Source organism: Ahaetulla prasina, chromosome 2, assembly GCF_028640845.1.
Source record: "Ahaetulla prasina isolate Xishuangbanna chromosome 2, ASM2864084v1, whole genome shotgun sequence".
In the NCBI taxonomy this organism is placed as follows: Eukaryota; Metazoa; Chordata; class Lepidosauria; order Squamata; family Colubridae; genus Ahaetulla; species Ahaetulla prasina.
This window is the reverse complement of record NC_080540.1, coordinates 69522417-69535929: the sequence shown is the minus strand read 5'-3', so window position 1 is coordinate 69535929 and position 13513 is coordinate 69522417. Positions and strand designations below refer to the sequence as shown.

At 41.0% G+C, this 13513-nt stretch overlaps 1 protein-coding gene across 4 annotated transcripts in view; it reads right to left on the bottom strand.

Annotated features, from left to right (window-relative positions):
* Nucleotides 1-13513, bottom strand: part of VGLL4 (vestigial like family member 4) — a 105571-nt gene that overhangs the window by 58183 nt on the left and 33875 nt on the right. Inside the window, exon 2 of one of the 4 annotated variants that reach the window (XM_058171747.1) lies at nt 8296-8542. The exons of the other annotated variants lie outside the window; for them this stretch is intronic. The gene's annotated coding sequence lies outside the window, so the exon portion shown is untranslated. The remainder of the gene's footprint in view (nt 1-8295; nt 8543-13513) is intronic. 4 annotated transcript variants of the gene reach the window in all.

The following is a 13513-nucleotide window of genomic DNA, read 5'->3' as shown; positions in this document are numbered from 1 at the left end:
ATAGGGAATTTTTAAGGGGTGGGAGGGTAAGGGCGGGTGTTGGGGATAGCCCGTCGGGGGGGGGGCAGTTCCTGCATGTGCTCGCGGCATTCTTTTAACAGGTTCGAAGGTTACGGGGGAGGATTGCGTTCCTTCTGGTGAGGATGGTCCTATTTGTATGGTAAGTGGGAGGGGCAGATATGGCGGAAGTGAGGGTTCGCATCGTTTTTTGGGGGCGCACGCTCGATGTTTGAAGGCGATCGCGCGCCCCAATCCCTCAGACTTCTCCCGTTCCCCGGATGGTCAAGACCCTCAGAGCCTGGGCCTCCGGCTGATGTTGTGCAACACACGGTCCGTGGTCAACAAGGCCCCCCTAATATATGATCTTATCCAGGGGGGTTCCGCGGACCTTATGGGCGTTACAGAAACCTGGTTGGGCACAGAAGGGGGCGTGCCCCTTTTTGAAATGTGCCCACCGGGTTTCCGAGCATTCCATCAGCCAAGGGCCCAGGGTAGGGGTGGGGGAGTGGGGGTTGTCATTAAGGAGAGCCTAGAGCCGAGGGAGACCACTGTACCTCAGATTGCCGGCTGTGAATCCCTCTTTGTGAGGTGGGGTCATAGGTATCAGATGGGCTTGTTTGTCATGTACCTGGCTCCTTGCTGAGTGACAGCAGCCCTGCCCGAGCTCCTGGAGGTGCTTGCTGGAGTGGCAGTTGAGACCCCCAGATTTATGGTCATGGGGAACTTTAACTTGCCATCGACCGGCATGTCATCGACAGCAGCTCGGGAGTTCATGGCTTCCATGACGGCCTTGGACCTGACTCAAGTAGTTGATGGCCCTACTCACATTGGCACACTGGACCTGATTTTTATCTCTGGACAGTGGTTGAAGGATCTGGACTTGAGGGATTTAGTCACTGAACCTTTGTCATGGTCAGATCACTCTCTCCTTCGCCTGGACTTTCTGACCGCCACTCAACACAGCAGGGAGACGGGACCAATACGTTGGTTCCATCCCAGGCGCATGATGGACCCAGAGAGGTTCCGGACGGAGCTTGGGCCGTTTCCTGAGGGTCTGGCTCACGGCATGGCTGAACAACTAGTCGCGGCTTGGGAACTGGCCGCGACTGGGGCTCTAGACCGTGTCGTGCCTTTGTGGCCTCTGACCCGGCGTAGGTCTCAACCAGCTCCTTGGTTCTCCGAGGGGCTGAGGGAGATGAAACGCCGGAGAAGACGCTTAGAGAGTTCTTGGAGGTCCAGTCGTTCGGAGGCTGATCAGACACTAGTTAGGTCATATAATAGGACCTACCTAGTGGCATTGAGGGAAGCGAGACGTTGTTACGTCTCCTCCCTCATTGCGTCAGCAGATAACTGCCCGGTCGCCCTGTTTCAGGTGACTCGCTCTCTCCTTCAACAGGGGGAGTGGGATGACCTGTTACAGGGACGTGCCGAGGAGTTTAGTGGTTATCTATACGATAAAATCGTTCAGCTTCGGGATGGTCTGGATCAAAATTGGGTGGATCCAGGTGAGATGTCGGAGAGCTGTCTTGTTGAGACTGTTTGGGATGAGTTTGACCCTATGGCTCCCGAGGACATGGACAGGTTACTAGGGAGGTTGAATGCCACCACATGTTTACTGGACCCATGCCCCTCCTGGTTGGTACTGGCCACACAGGAGGTGACACGAGGCTGGCTATAGGGGATTACTAATGCTTCTTTGTTGGAGGGGATCTTTCCGGCCACCTTGAAAGTGGCAGTGGTGAGACCTCTCCTCAAGAAGCCTTCCCTGGACCCAGCTGTATTAGGTAATTATCGTCCAGTCTCCAACCTTCGCTTTGTGGCGAAGGTTGTAGAGAGTGTGGTGGTATGTCAATTACCCCAGTACCTGGATGAAACTGTCTATCTAGACCCGTTCCAGTCCGGCTTTCGGCCCGGATACAGCACTGAGAGGGCTTTGGTCGCGTTGGTTGATGATCTCTGGAGGGCCAGGGATAGGGGTTATTCCTCTGCCTTGGTCCTATTAGACCTCTCAGTGGCTTTTGATACCATCGACCATGGTATCTTGCTGCACCGGTTGGAGAGTTTGGGAGTGGGAGGCACCGTTTATCGGTGGTTCTCCTCCTATCTCTCTGATCGGTCGCAGACGGTGTTGACGGGAGGGCAGAGGTCGACCCCGAGGCGCCTCACTTGTGGTGCGCCACAGGGGTCGATTGTCTTGTCCCTCCTGTTCAACATCTATATGAAGCCGCTGGGTGAGATCGTCAGTGGTTTCGGTGTGAGGTACCAACTGTACGCTGATGATACTCAGCTGTACTTTTCCACCCCAGGCCACCCCAACGAAGCTATCGAAGTGCTGTCCCAGTTCTGGAGGCCGTCCGGGTCTGGATGGGAGAAACAGGTTCAAGCTCAATCCCTCCAAGACAGAGTGGCTGTGGATGCCCGCACCCCGGTACAGTCAGGTGCAGCCGCGGCTGACTGTTGGGGGCGAGTCATTGGCCCCAATGGAGAGGGTGCGCAACTCGGGCGTTCTCCTGGATGGACAGCTGTCTTTTGAAGACCATTTGACGGCCGTCTCCAGGAGAGCTTTTTACCAGGTTCGCCTGGTTCGCCAGTTGTGCCCCTTTCTAGACCGGGATGCCCTATGCACGGTCACTCATGCTCTCGTGACATCTCGTCTGGATTACTGCAATGCTCTCTACATGGGGCTCCCCCTGAAGAGCACCCGGAGGCTCCAGTTGGTCCAGAATGCAGCTGCGCGGGTGATACAGGGAGCCCCTCGTGACACCTCTCCTGCGCAGACTGCACTGGCTACCTGTGGCCTTTCGGGTGCGCTTCAAGGTTTTGGTAACTATCTTCAAAGCGCTCCATGGCATAGGGCCGGGTTACCTACGGGACCGTCTGCTGCCACCGAATGCCTCCCACCGACCCGTGCGCTCTCACAGGGAAGGACTCCTTAGGGTGCCGTCAGCCAGGCAGTGCCGACTGGCGACACTCAGGGGGAGGGCCTTTTCTGTGGGGGCTCCCACCCTCAGACCAGGGCTCCCCCAGGTCTTCGTCAACTTCCTGAACTTCGAACCTTTCGCCGCGAGCTTAAGACACATCTATTTATTTGCGCAGGACTGGACTAGAATTTTAAATTTTAAATTTGGTTTTAACGGGGTTTTATTATTTTTAATCGCAATTTTTAATATTCGGCTTATTTAATAAGTTTTTTAAATTGGTGTTTTATTTTGTATTTATATGTATGTTTTTATCAGGCTGTAAACTGCCCTGAGTTCCTCGGGAGATAGGGCGGTATAAAAATGTGATTAAATAAATAAATAAAATAAAATAAATAAATAAATAAATAAATAAATAAATGTTCAGATCTAGGATAGAAAAGAGTTTACCATTTGTTTTCCTAAAACAGAAACTACCTATAATATAGCATGTATCAAAAAGTAAAATTCTGTGAGTACTTGCAAAGTTAAAAGTGCTACTACACAATGAGAGAAGCAGATTATAGGAAGTCCTCGACTTACAACAGTTCATTTAGTGACTGTTTGAAGTTACAACGGCACTGAAAAAAGCAACTTATGACTATTTTTTACACTTATGACTGTTGCAGTATCCCCATGGTCATGTGATTTACATTTGGATGCTTGACAACTAACTCACATTTATGACAGTTGCAGCGTCCTGGGGTCATGTAATCCCCTTCTGCAACCTTCTGACAAGCAAAGTCAATGGGGAAATCAGATTCACTTAACAACCGGGTTACTAATTTAACAACTGCAGTGATTCACTTAACAAATGTGGGAAGAAGTCATAAAATGGGGCAAAACTCACTTAAAAATTTCTCACTTAGCAACATAAATTCTGGGCTCAATTGTAGTCATAAGTCAAGGACTACTGTGATGACCCGGGGCATGGCACGAACGCAACACAAACAGAGAACTCCCCTTTATTGCTCCAACTGTGGCCTCAAACGTTCCTACATTCACTACAAGTCCTGGAGCAAAGCTGTCACACGCACCTTCAGAAGCCTCTGGCTGAAAGTAGTCCAGTAAGCCAGGTTAGCCCAAACATTAACCGGGGCCAGCAGTCCAATAAGTTAGGTTAGCTAAACAGTAACCAGAGCAAGAAGTTCAGCGAAGCAGGCAAACTGGCAGGCCCCCCAAGACAGAGTACAGCAATCTCCAGGCTTTGACATGTACACATAAGGCTCCACAGATTCAACACTTATTCCTGACAAATGCCCCTCCCACTGGCACCTCCTTATATCTCAGTCCCCAGGTGTGCCTTGTGGAAGGGGGCAGGGCATTCTCCTCCCTCCTAGCCGGCTCAATCAGTGTTGATCTCACCGTCTCTGTTCCCTCCTTGCTCTCGGATCATGGGGAAGTAGTACTTGCTCTTCTCCTGAGCTCTGTAGGCCTTACTAATTCAGAAAAGCCTTGCCTGGACTCACTGTCCTTCCCCAGTTTCCTCCAAGGCCAAGGAAGCCAGCCTCTCCATCTCTGTCAGTTCTTGTTCCAGCTCATCTTCCCACTGCAGATGTCCCAAGGGGACATGACAACTATCTGTACTAGAGACCATTTCCTTGGGATTCGTTTCATGTATTGCTTTCACCAAAACTTTATGACAGATAAACATATATAAAAACTAAGTCTTGGCTGTAAGGACTTTTCATGGATGTCATCTGATGATATAGCCAATTTCTTAAGCTTTCTTGATGGAACTACATAAGCAGGACCTGGGAAATGTTACTTAAAAGCACATTCTATTTTCAGCTGTTAATTTTAATGCCTGGGTCACCAAAATATGTTATTGAACATTCATTTGTTCTACTTCTGCCGATTAGGAGCAGGGAAGGAAGAAGGCGAAATTGCATGAACTGAATTGATTTAAACATAGATTGCAGCATATGTTTATTTCAGCTTGCAAGTGTCAGGGTTCCAAGTTACCCTGGAACCCTGACAAGAAGTTCACCAGCTCATATATGAGTAATATTAGATCCCCAAACTGTGAAATTAAATAGGACTTGTGAGCTCACTGTGTGGTCTTTAAGAAAAGTTGGGATATTGATACCTAGACACAAAATCTTTTATGTAAACACCTTTTGGGGGATTAAGAAGTACCAATTTACTCTTTGAAAAGCCCCAGCTCTAAACATAATATAGAACAGAAATCAAGAGTGTCACTTTAAATCTTTTTCTTAATGGATCTTATGAATAGGAATTCGTGTTCCTTGGACTGATTTTTGTTCAGTCCCAACTACTGCCAGAGAAAGGGGAATTCATGGATAGTAACAGAAAGGGAACAATGGAAGTTTGTTACAGCCTCAGGTTATCTACTTTCTAATCCAACTTCATGGAAAATGGCCACAACAATACAAGGTGATGGAAGATGCTCCAGTTTTGGCCACTGAGTCAGCTGCACATGAGTCATATTTAATTTATGTCAGACAAAACATGCTGTCTGAAAAAATAAAACAATATTTGCCTTATTCTCTCACATGTGACATAAGAACTACAATATCTTTTTCCATAATTATGATTTTATTTTGTCATACATGCAGAAGAAAAGAGTAACTTGTGTCTCAGATTGTTCCATTCTTTGCCTTTTTATTTGTGGCTGCCAAGTGTTATTGATTATGGGGAATTTGCTGCGGTACCTACATTAAAACAGTGTCAAGGGATTGGCACTGGAATAAAAAAAGGCAGCCTGATTTTTGACATGGCAAGAAATTGATAGCATAGAAACTGGTTTAATCTCATGCTCAAATCTGGAATTATGGGAAATAGAACTGGCTCTTTTCTTTGGTTTTCCTAAATTTTGCTTCATGTCAACAAGTTATATTGAACAGGGATTTAATATCAAGTAAGTTATATGACTTAAAATGGGTTTTTATTTTACTCCACATCTTTTATGGTGAATGGAAAATAATTAATTTAGAAATACCCAGTATCATTTTAAGGATAAATGCGGCAGAGAACCAGAAAAGTCTTGCTTGGAACTTCCAATTTATGTTTTCCAAAACATAAATTCTATGTTTATTAAGATTGGTTCTTAATTTAGAATGTCTTTACACTGTTTTTTCTATCAACATTGTTTTTCTATCACAACATTTTATAACAGTAACTACACACACTAAGTTGTAGGTTGGAAATATAAAGCAGAATAAATAGATAATATTTTAGACAATATCTTATAAACAAAGCCGAAACCATTATAAAGTATTTCATCAAACAAGAAAAAGGACTTGAATATCAATGACTAAAAAAGGGTATTAAGAGTTGCTTTGGGTGAGATGTATAAATTTAATTTATCAAATATATTTTTGATAAATAAATTTTAAAAATCCCCAAGACTCAAAATGCATCCAAGGATGATAGTACATATTTTCCTTTGCTGTTTTAAAATTAGCTTAACTGCAATCTAATAATTTTAAAGAAAATTAAAAAGGTTAACGTATAATAATCATCATATGGCACAAACTAACTGTGGTGGTCTTAGTGATTATCAGCACACTGGGTGCCATACCAAAATAATTTGAACAGCACTTAGAACACCTACATATTAACAAAATTTCCATCTGTTAATTATAAAAGGCTTGGATCCACACATATAATGTCAGGATTCCAAGTAACACCCCCAACGAAAGAAGACTCGAAGGCTAGAAGAAAAAGATGGCCTCCAGGACAGACATATACTATGCTGATACATAAAAACATCCTAGGTACTTGGAAAGAGCTTGAAGTATATGAAGGTCACTACCAACAAAAAACTGGCAACTGTGCTTTCACATTGTTATGCTGCTGCTGCTCCTGCTTCTGATTGTCACCATCATCATCCAAAACAATGGGAGCGCCACTTCAATACCACTGACATTCAATTGTAAAGGTGGCTTTACTCAGAACAGCTTCTATCCTGCAAGCAATATCTGTAACTACCATCAAACATCTAGATCTGCCTATCCCAGATCCCTGGAAAGGATTTGATAGGTAGACAAAAATTCCAAATCCAGTCTGAACATCTAGCTGACTGTGTAACGAACCATAATAACAACAACAACTGCAAGAAATACCCTTTGCCTACAAGCAAGAACTGGTGGAACCATAAAACAGACAAAGGTCAGAAAAGTAAAAAACTAAGATGCTCTGGGATTTTAGAAATCAAACAGATAAATATACAACTCCTCAGTCTTAACAACTGTCAATAACAAAGAGAAAAAGTCTGGATAATGGATACCTAGATACAGCAGAATGGGGAGGGGAGGGGGGAAGAACTGGAGAAAGTCACAAAATATAAAGACCTGTAAAACAACAGTAGAACAACTATGGCCTAAGAAAGCAAATAGTGCTTCTTGGGTGCAATTCCAAAATATCTAGAACATCACCTGAACATCATCAGCATTGACAAAACATATTGCAAAAGACAGCCTTTCTTGGAACAGTTTATACATCCTCCAACAATATCTTTAATATTATTAAACTATCCCTATATATCCTTAGGGACGCAGTAGCTCAGTGGCTAAGATGCTGATCTTGTTGATCAAAAGGTCGGCAGTGCAGTGGTTCGAATCCCTAGTGCCGCATAACGGGGTGAGCTCCCGTTACTTGTCCCAGCTTCTGCCAACCTAGCAGTTCGAAAGCATGTAAAAATGCAAGTAGAAAAATTGGGACCACCTTTGGTAGGAAAGTAACAGTGTTCCGTGCGGCTTTGGCATTTAATCATGCCAGCCACATGACCATGGAGACATCTTCAGACAGCACTGGGCTCTTTGGCTTTGAAACGGAGATGAACACCGCCCCCTAGAGTTGGGAACATATGTGCGAGGGAAACCTTTACCTTATATATCCCTATATTAAATTATATGGGTAAGACAAAAATGTTAAATCCAATCTAAACACCTGGCTGATTGTGCAGCCAGCCATAGTAGTTGAATATAGATATTTAAGCACACAGTGGATAGTCTGCCTGGGATCCTGCAGCTGCATTCTACATGGATTATCTTGCACTGAGAAGAGGGTTAGTTACACTAATCTCTATGGTCCCTTCCAGTTCTGTGACTACTATGTGATTCTGCTTGGGGTAAAATCACTAAATTTCTGCAACTTTCAGGGATTTTATAAATGTTATATTTTTGCAGGATTCAATCTGAATCAGCCAAACATTTATTCTTCCAATTTTTTGGAATATTCTGGAGAGAGAGAAGTCCCCTGATGATGGGCTTCAGCACGAACCCAAAAGTTTGGAAGAATAAATCTTTGGTCCCTGTGACTGACTTGGAGTCGACATTATTCTTCAACATTATTCTGGAACATATAAATTTACCTTCATTAGTGTTGTGTCTGAGGAGCTGCTGAAGGAGTATTGAGCGTGCTCACACGATGCAATCTGATTGGTTTATTTCCACATCTTTTTAGGCGGGAAAATTAGGGCTTCGCTATTGGTTGTTGTTTTGGACAGCTCAGTATTTTAAGAGCTGTCAACTCTTTTTCTAGTGTTGATTCTGTTCTGGAGTTGCCTTGTTGTCAATAAATGGTTCGTGTTACAAGCCGTCTCCTCATTCATGCCGACCCTTGTTGAGATTATAATAATTCGCATGTTGTATTTTTGTTAAATACATTTCACATTTTTCAAATTTTGATATCTATCTTTTTGCAACATATACAATTTTATGCTATGACATTTTTCTTAATTTTGTAGCCTGGAGTCTAGACACAAACGGTTAGAAATTCTTTTTAATTCTGACCTGTGGTTTTACTGTGTTCAGTATAAAAATTGCATATGTCAGCATTTTTTTAGCTGGCTCCATGTGATTTAATTTAAGCCAACCACAGAATGACTGTGATAGCTTTCTAAGATGCCACAGCAGGCAAGCTGGGGATGAGATGGGGGAACTAAACAGAAGCAATGCACACCAGATGTTAGCATAGAACATCTAAAATGATTTAGCCAGATTAAGCATCCAAGAAAGAATTTCTTTCCATGCTATAATTATTTGCATCTAATTCAAGAAGCCAGGATGCTTACAATTCACTTAGAAGCAGCCACACATCTTTCTCATCCCAACAAATCCCAACAAATGCACTAAACAAGAATTCCAATGTTTCAACAGGCAACTTTTATGCAAATTGGAAGTACATGTACACTGTATATGACACACATAACTTAAAAAAAATCAAACCTAAAAAATTTCAACTGCAACTTTTAGTTTCTATATAAATACATACTTGGAATAGTAACATAATATGTATCAATTGAAAATCAATTCTAGAGAACAATGACAACTGTTAATTCTTATAATAGGCACACAAGATAAAAATTTTAAATGTCCCAAATTACTTTGTATTTTAAATATGAAAAACAACCAGAGAGTGAGTGAATCCTGTCTGTCTATCTGTCCCTCCCTCCCCGCTCTCTGACATTAAAAACAAGAGCACCGTTTAAATCACTAAAGCAATGAAAAAAGAGGCATTATTTTTCCTGTGTAAATATGAACCTGCAAAGGCAATTTCTGAATGTAAAGTTTGTCAAACATCTCCTAAAATTATTCAATTTATATACAAAGAAGCTAAACTCTATTAACAAATTAGACTTGCAAGATAGCAATTCACAAGCTTTTAAACAAACTGCTCAATGCACATTAGATATCACGCTTCTCCTCCTCAGATATCTGTATGCTGGGCTGCCTTGGAAGAAAGAGACAAAACTGTTTAATTTGTACAGCTCTGCCAAATGTTGTTTGCAGCCAACTAATGCTTCATCCTTACAGGAAGTAAGTGAAGCAATTATGTAATATGCAACTAAGTAATATGAGCTATCATGCAAAAATGGAGGGAAAAAGTAGTGGTTCTGATCTTCACATATGGATCTAATTTCTTTTGTTATAAAATTCAGTTTTCTAGTCTGTCTATATAAAATGTACTAGAAATAACACTATTTGGGGCCTCAGAACATGCCTAAAGGGAATTGTCTCAACTTATCCCATTTCTTATTTCTTGCTCAAGTGATATTCCAAGAATATTGTACTACAAAAAATAACTGGAATAAAGAAGGACAGACTCCATCATGTCCACATAAACACTGAAATGGTTCAGTCTAATGGCACATGTTTATGAAGAAGTTCACTTATAGGAATACGGTTACAGATAGAAAAGATCTCTTGTAACATTTATTTTTCACCTATCCAGCTTTATGGTATATTTTTAAATTTCATGGATGTGAAATTTTATTTTAAGTTACAGCAATCACACAAATGATGTAAATTGTTCCAATATGAATCTTCAAGATGAAGACAAAAATAAAGTCTGACTTCCTGTAAAACACCTGGAATATAAGATTTCCTGGAGCAAAATGGCCACCAAGCCACAAGGCACAGATTGGCAGGAATTCTTGCTAATGAATAACAATGGTCCCAAACAGAAATGTTGCAATTTAAGCTTCGCCAGAGCCAAACCAGAAGAAAATGAACATGGTTCCCCAAAGTGAATAACAGGGTATGAATTCTGCTATAAGGCTGCAATCTAGCAGCAGTTCCAAAGCCCCATGTGGAAGGGCCCAAGTACAGAGAGAGAAGCAGCAAATGCCATTAGTTGATGAAGAAGCAATACCATCCCTCCAATTCTGCTCTATTTGCAAAAAAAAAAAAAATCAAATAAAAGTTAATGAGTGTATTGTAGTATGGACCCTTGAAACCTCAAAATCTAGCAGTTTTCCACCTTAAGTGCCATTTAAGGTGAATGAACATAAATATAGCATGTATGCACAGTTTCCACTTCTTTCCACAAATCTTTTTCTATTGGACTGCACGCAAAATTTGCAGTGTTTTAGTTTTTACATATAATTGGATAAAAATCAGTAGGAATGAATTCATCAAAAATACTACTGAAATGTAGAGATCTCTCCCAAAAACCTGTATTCTCATAGCAAAGTCCATGAATACAAATCTCATTTTAAAGATGATACGTGTAATAAATGTAACAGTTCTTCCTACATAGCTATACAACATGTTTTTCACTGGATTCTGGCTTGAAGTCCTATCTCAAAAGAGATGAAGCCAGTAGTATGCATTTCTGTCATTACAAAGTAGCATGGCATAACTTCATAAACTTAAACAAAACAATAACTGGAACTATGCAGTCCTAGCTTCAGCAGCTGGCACAAAAGTGCAAATATCAGCTGCATTACTGCCTATCTTGGCCTAATTTTAAATTTTTAAATTAAAAAGTACCTCCTATATTCCAGAACAAATAACAGGGCAAAGCAGCAACATCACCTGCCATTTTAACGTCAAAAAAACCCCCAAACCACTTCCTGATCCTGAGAAATTCTGGAAAAATTAAGAAGGGAGCGACAACTTCACCCAGCACTTTTCTTGGAGTTACATCCTCTAACACATGCCACTACCTATCCAACTGCCATACAAAGTTCATAGGAAGGTCATAAAAGAAGACTTGGCAAAGTTCAAATCTGGTGCTATTTGTAGACACAGTGTTAACCTGATCTTGAGTGCTCAAAAGTTCACTGTGTCTCCTACTACATTTTAGTATGCTTGTTCCCCTATTATCATAGCCAATCTATTAATCCTCTGAAGGATCTATGAGGTCCTGCAATAACAACATGGGAACAGAGCAAAAAACAGCTTGGTTTTGGTTTTGTTTTTTTTAAAAAAAGAAACCCTGCTATCTATACGGCTGAATACCAAGGACTTGGCCTGCATTGCAATACTGGAAAAACGAAAGACGAAAACTGCTATATAGCCTATTGAGCAGTCTTGCCCTCAAAATGGAAAACAAATGATGAAAAACAAACATACACTAATATGTATAAAAGTGAATATTTTAAAAAATGGCACAGGTAGTAGTAAGAAATAGTGCACTGGTCCCCATTCACCTTCAATACTGCAGTACTATTTTCTCCCTCCTATGGTACTGATATTTATAAATGGAAGTGGGGATAAGAGATGAGAATACTTTCCAACCTGACACAATCTATTACTTGTGGGAGTACTGTAATATCCCTACAATAAAAGTATTCTATCAGACATCTGGGTCCGTAATTCAAGCAAACAACTGCATAGACAGCAGGCAAGAAAGAAGACGGGTTGCTTGGAAGTCTGAAGAGTTTATTTGCAATTTATTATTATTTATTTAATTTATATGCTGCTGATCTCCCAGTTAGAGGCAACTTTAAAATCAAGGTTCATAAAGGAATACTATTCTTTATGAAGGACCACTTTTATGGTCCTCATGTGTTTTCTATGTATATTAGTATATTTTCCACAAGGAAAATCCCACACACTAAAGTTAAATGAAGAGTTCCAGAATTCTCCGTTACTCTATTACTCCATTTTCTTCTAGTGGAAAGATGATTCTCTCTTCTGAATCATCTCAAAATGCTCCCGGACGTCCTCTGGAAGCATTTGTGTTAATAATAACCTAATAGACTATGTTCCTTTTCAAAGACAATTTCTTTCAAACTGAGCAGTATAGATATTAAACAGCCTCAGAGGTTTATATTGAAATATATGTTTAGTTTTGCTTTAGGAAATAGTTTTCCTTCAAAAGTTTTTGCAATTCTAATTTTTCATCATAACCCTCTCTTGTAATAAATATGTACATTCAAAAATAATTCTTAAATAAAAAAACAAGAACAGAGTTTATTTCTTTAATTGCTTAAGAGGGAACTTTCCCAGCTCATACCCTCCAAATGCATTGGCCCACAACTAACAGTACTTAGGCATGGCAAATGAAACTGCAGCCCAACATGTTGGGAGAACATCTGTCTAAGGAAGAAAAAAAGGTGCATATTATTCTCTCTCCTCCAATAAGAGAGTCAATTATCTCTAAGACAGTGAAATTTAAAATGTTTTAAAATTATTGCATTTTTCTTATGATCTTACTCATCTTGACTGTACATGTATACACTGTCAACTGCAGTAGGATGAATTGTAAGGCTCTAATATACATGACAGTAGCATGGAAGAGCCTTCCCTATTCTAAGAACACATAGTAGAGCCGTGATGGCGCAGTGGTCAGAAAGCAGTACTCCAGACTAACTCATTGCTCACTCCAGGAGTTCGATTCTGAACGGCTCAAGGTTGACTCTGCCTTCCAAAGTTGGTAAAATGGGGATCTGGCTTGTTGGAGGCAATATGCTAACTCTTTAAACTGCTTAGAGAGGGCTATAAAGCATTATGAAGCGGTATATAAATCTAAGTGCTATTGCTACCTTTAAAGCAGAAGAAAATGTACACACCCACAGATGCTTTATAAACTTATTTTTTTTATTTACATAATTGTATTTTTCTTGATTTAATCAAGAAGAAAAGTATTACAGAACAGTAACACTCCCCCCAAACAATAGGCTCTTTAAAGGGGAATTTAAAGGATGGCCTAACCTTTTGCAACCTGGTACCCCAACTGAGGTCCTGGGGCTCCAGCTTTCAGAATTTCCAGGATATCTGAAAGGTACCAGGCTAAGAAATAAGTTCTTTCTTAAAGTAAAAGTTCTTTAACAAGAACTCTGTGAAAGCATCTAGAGTAAG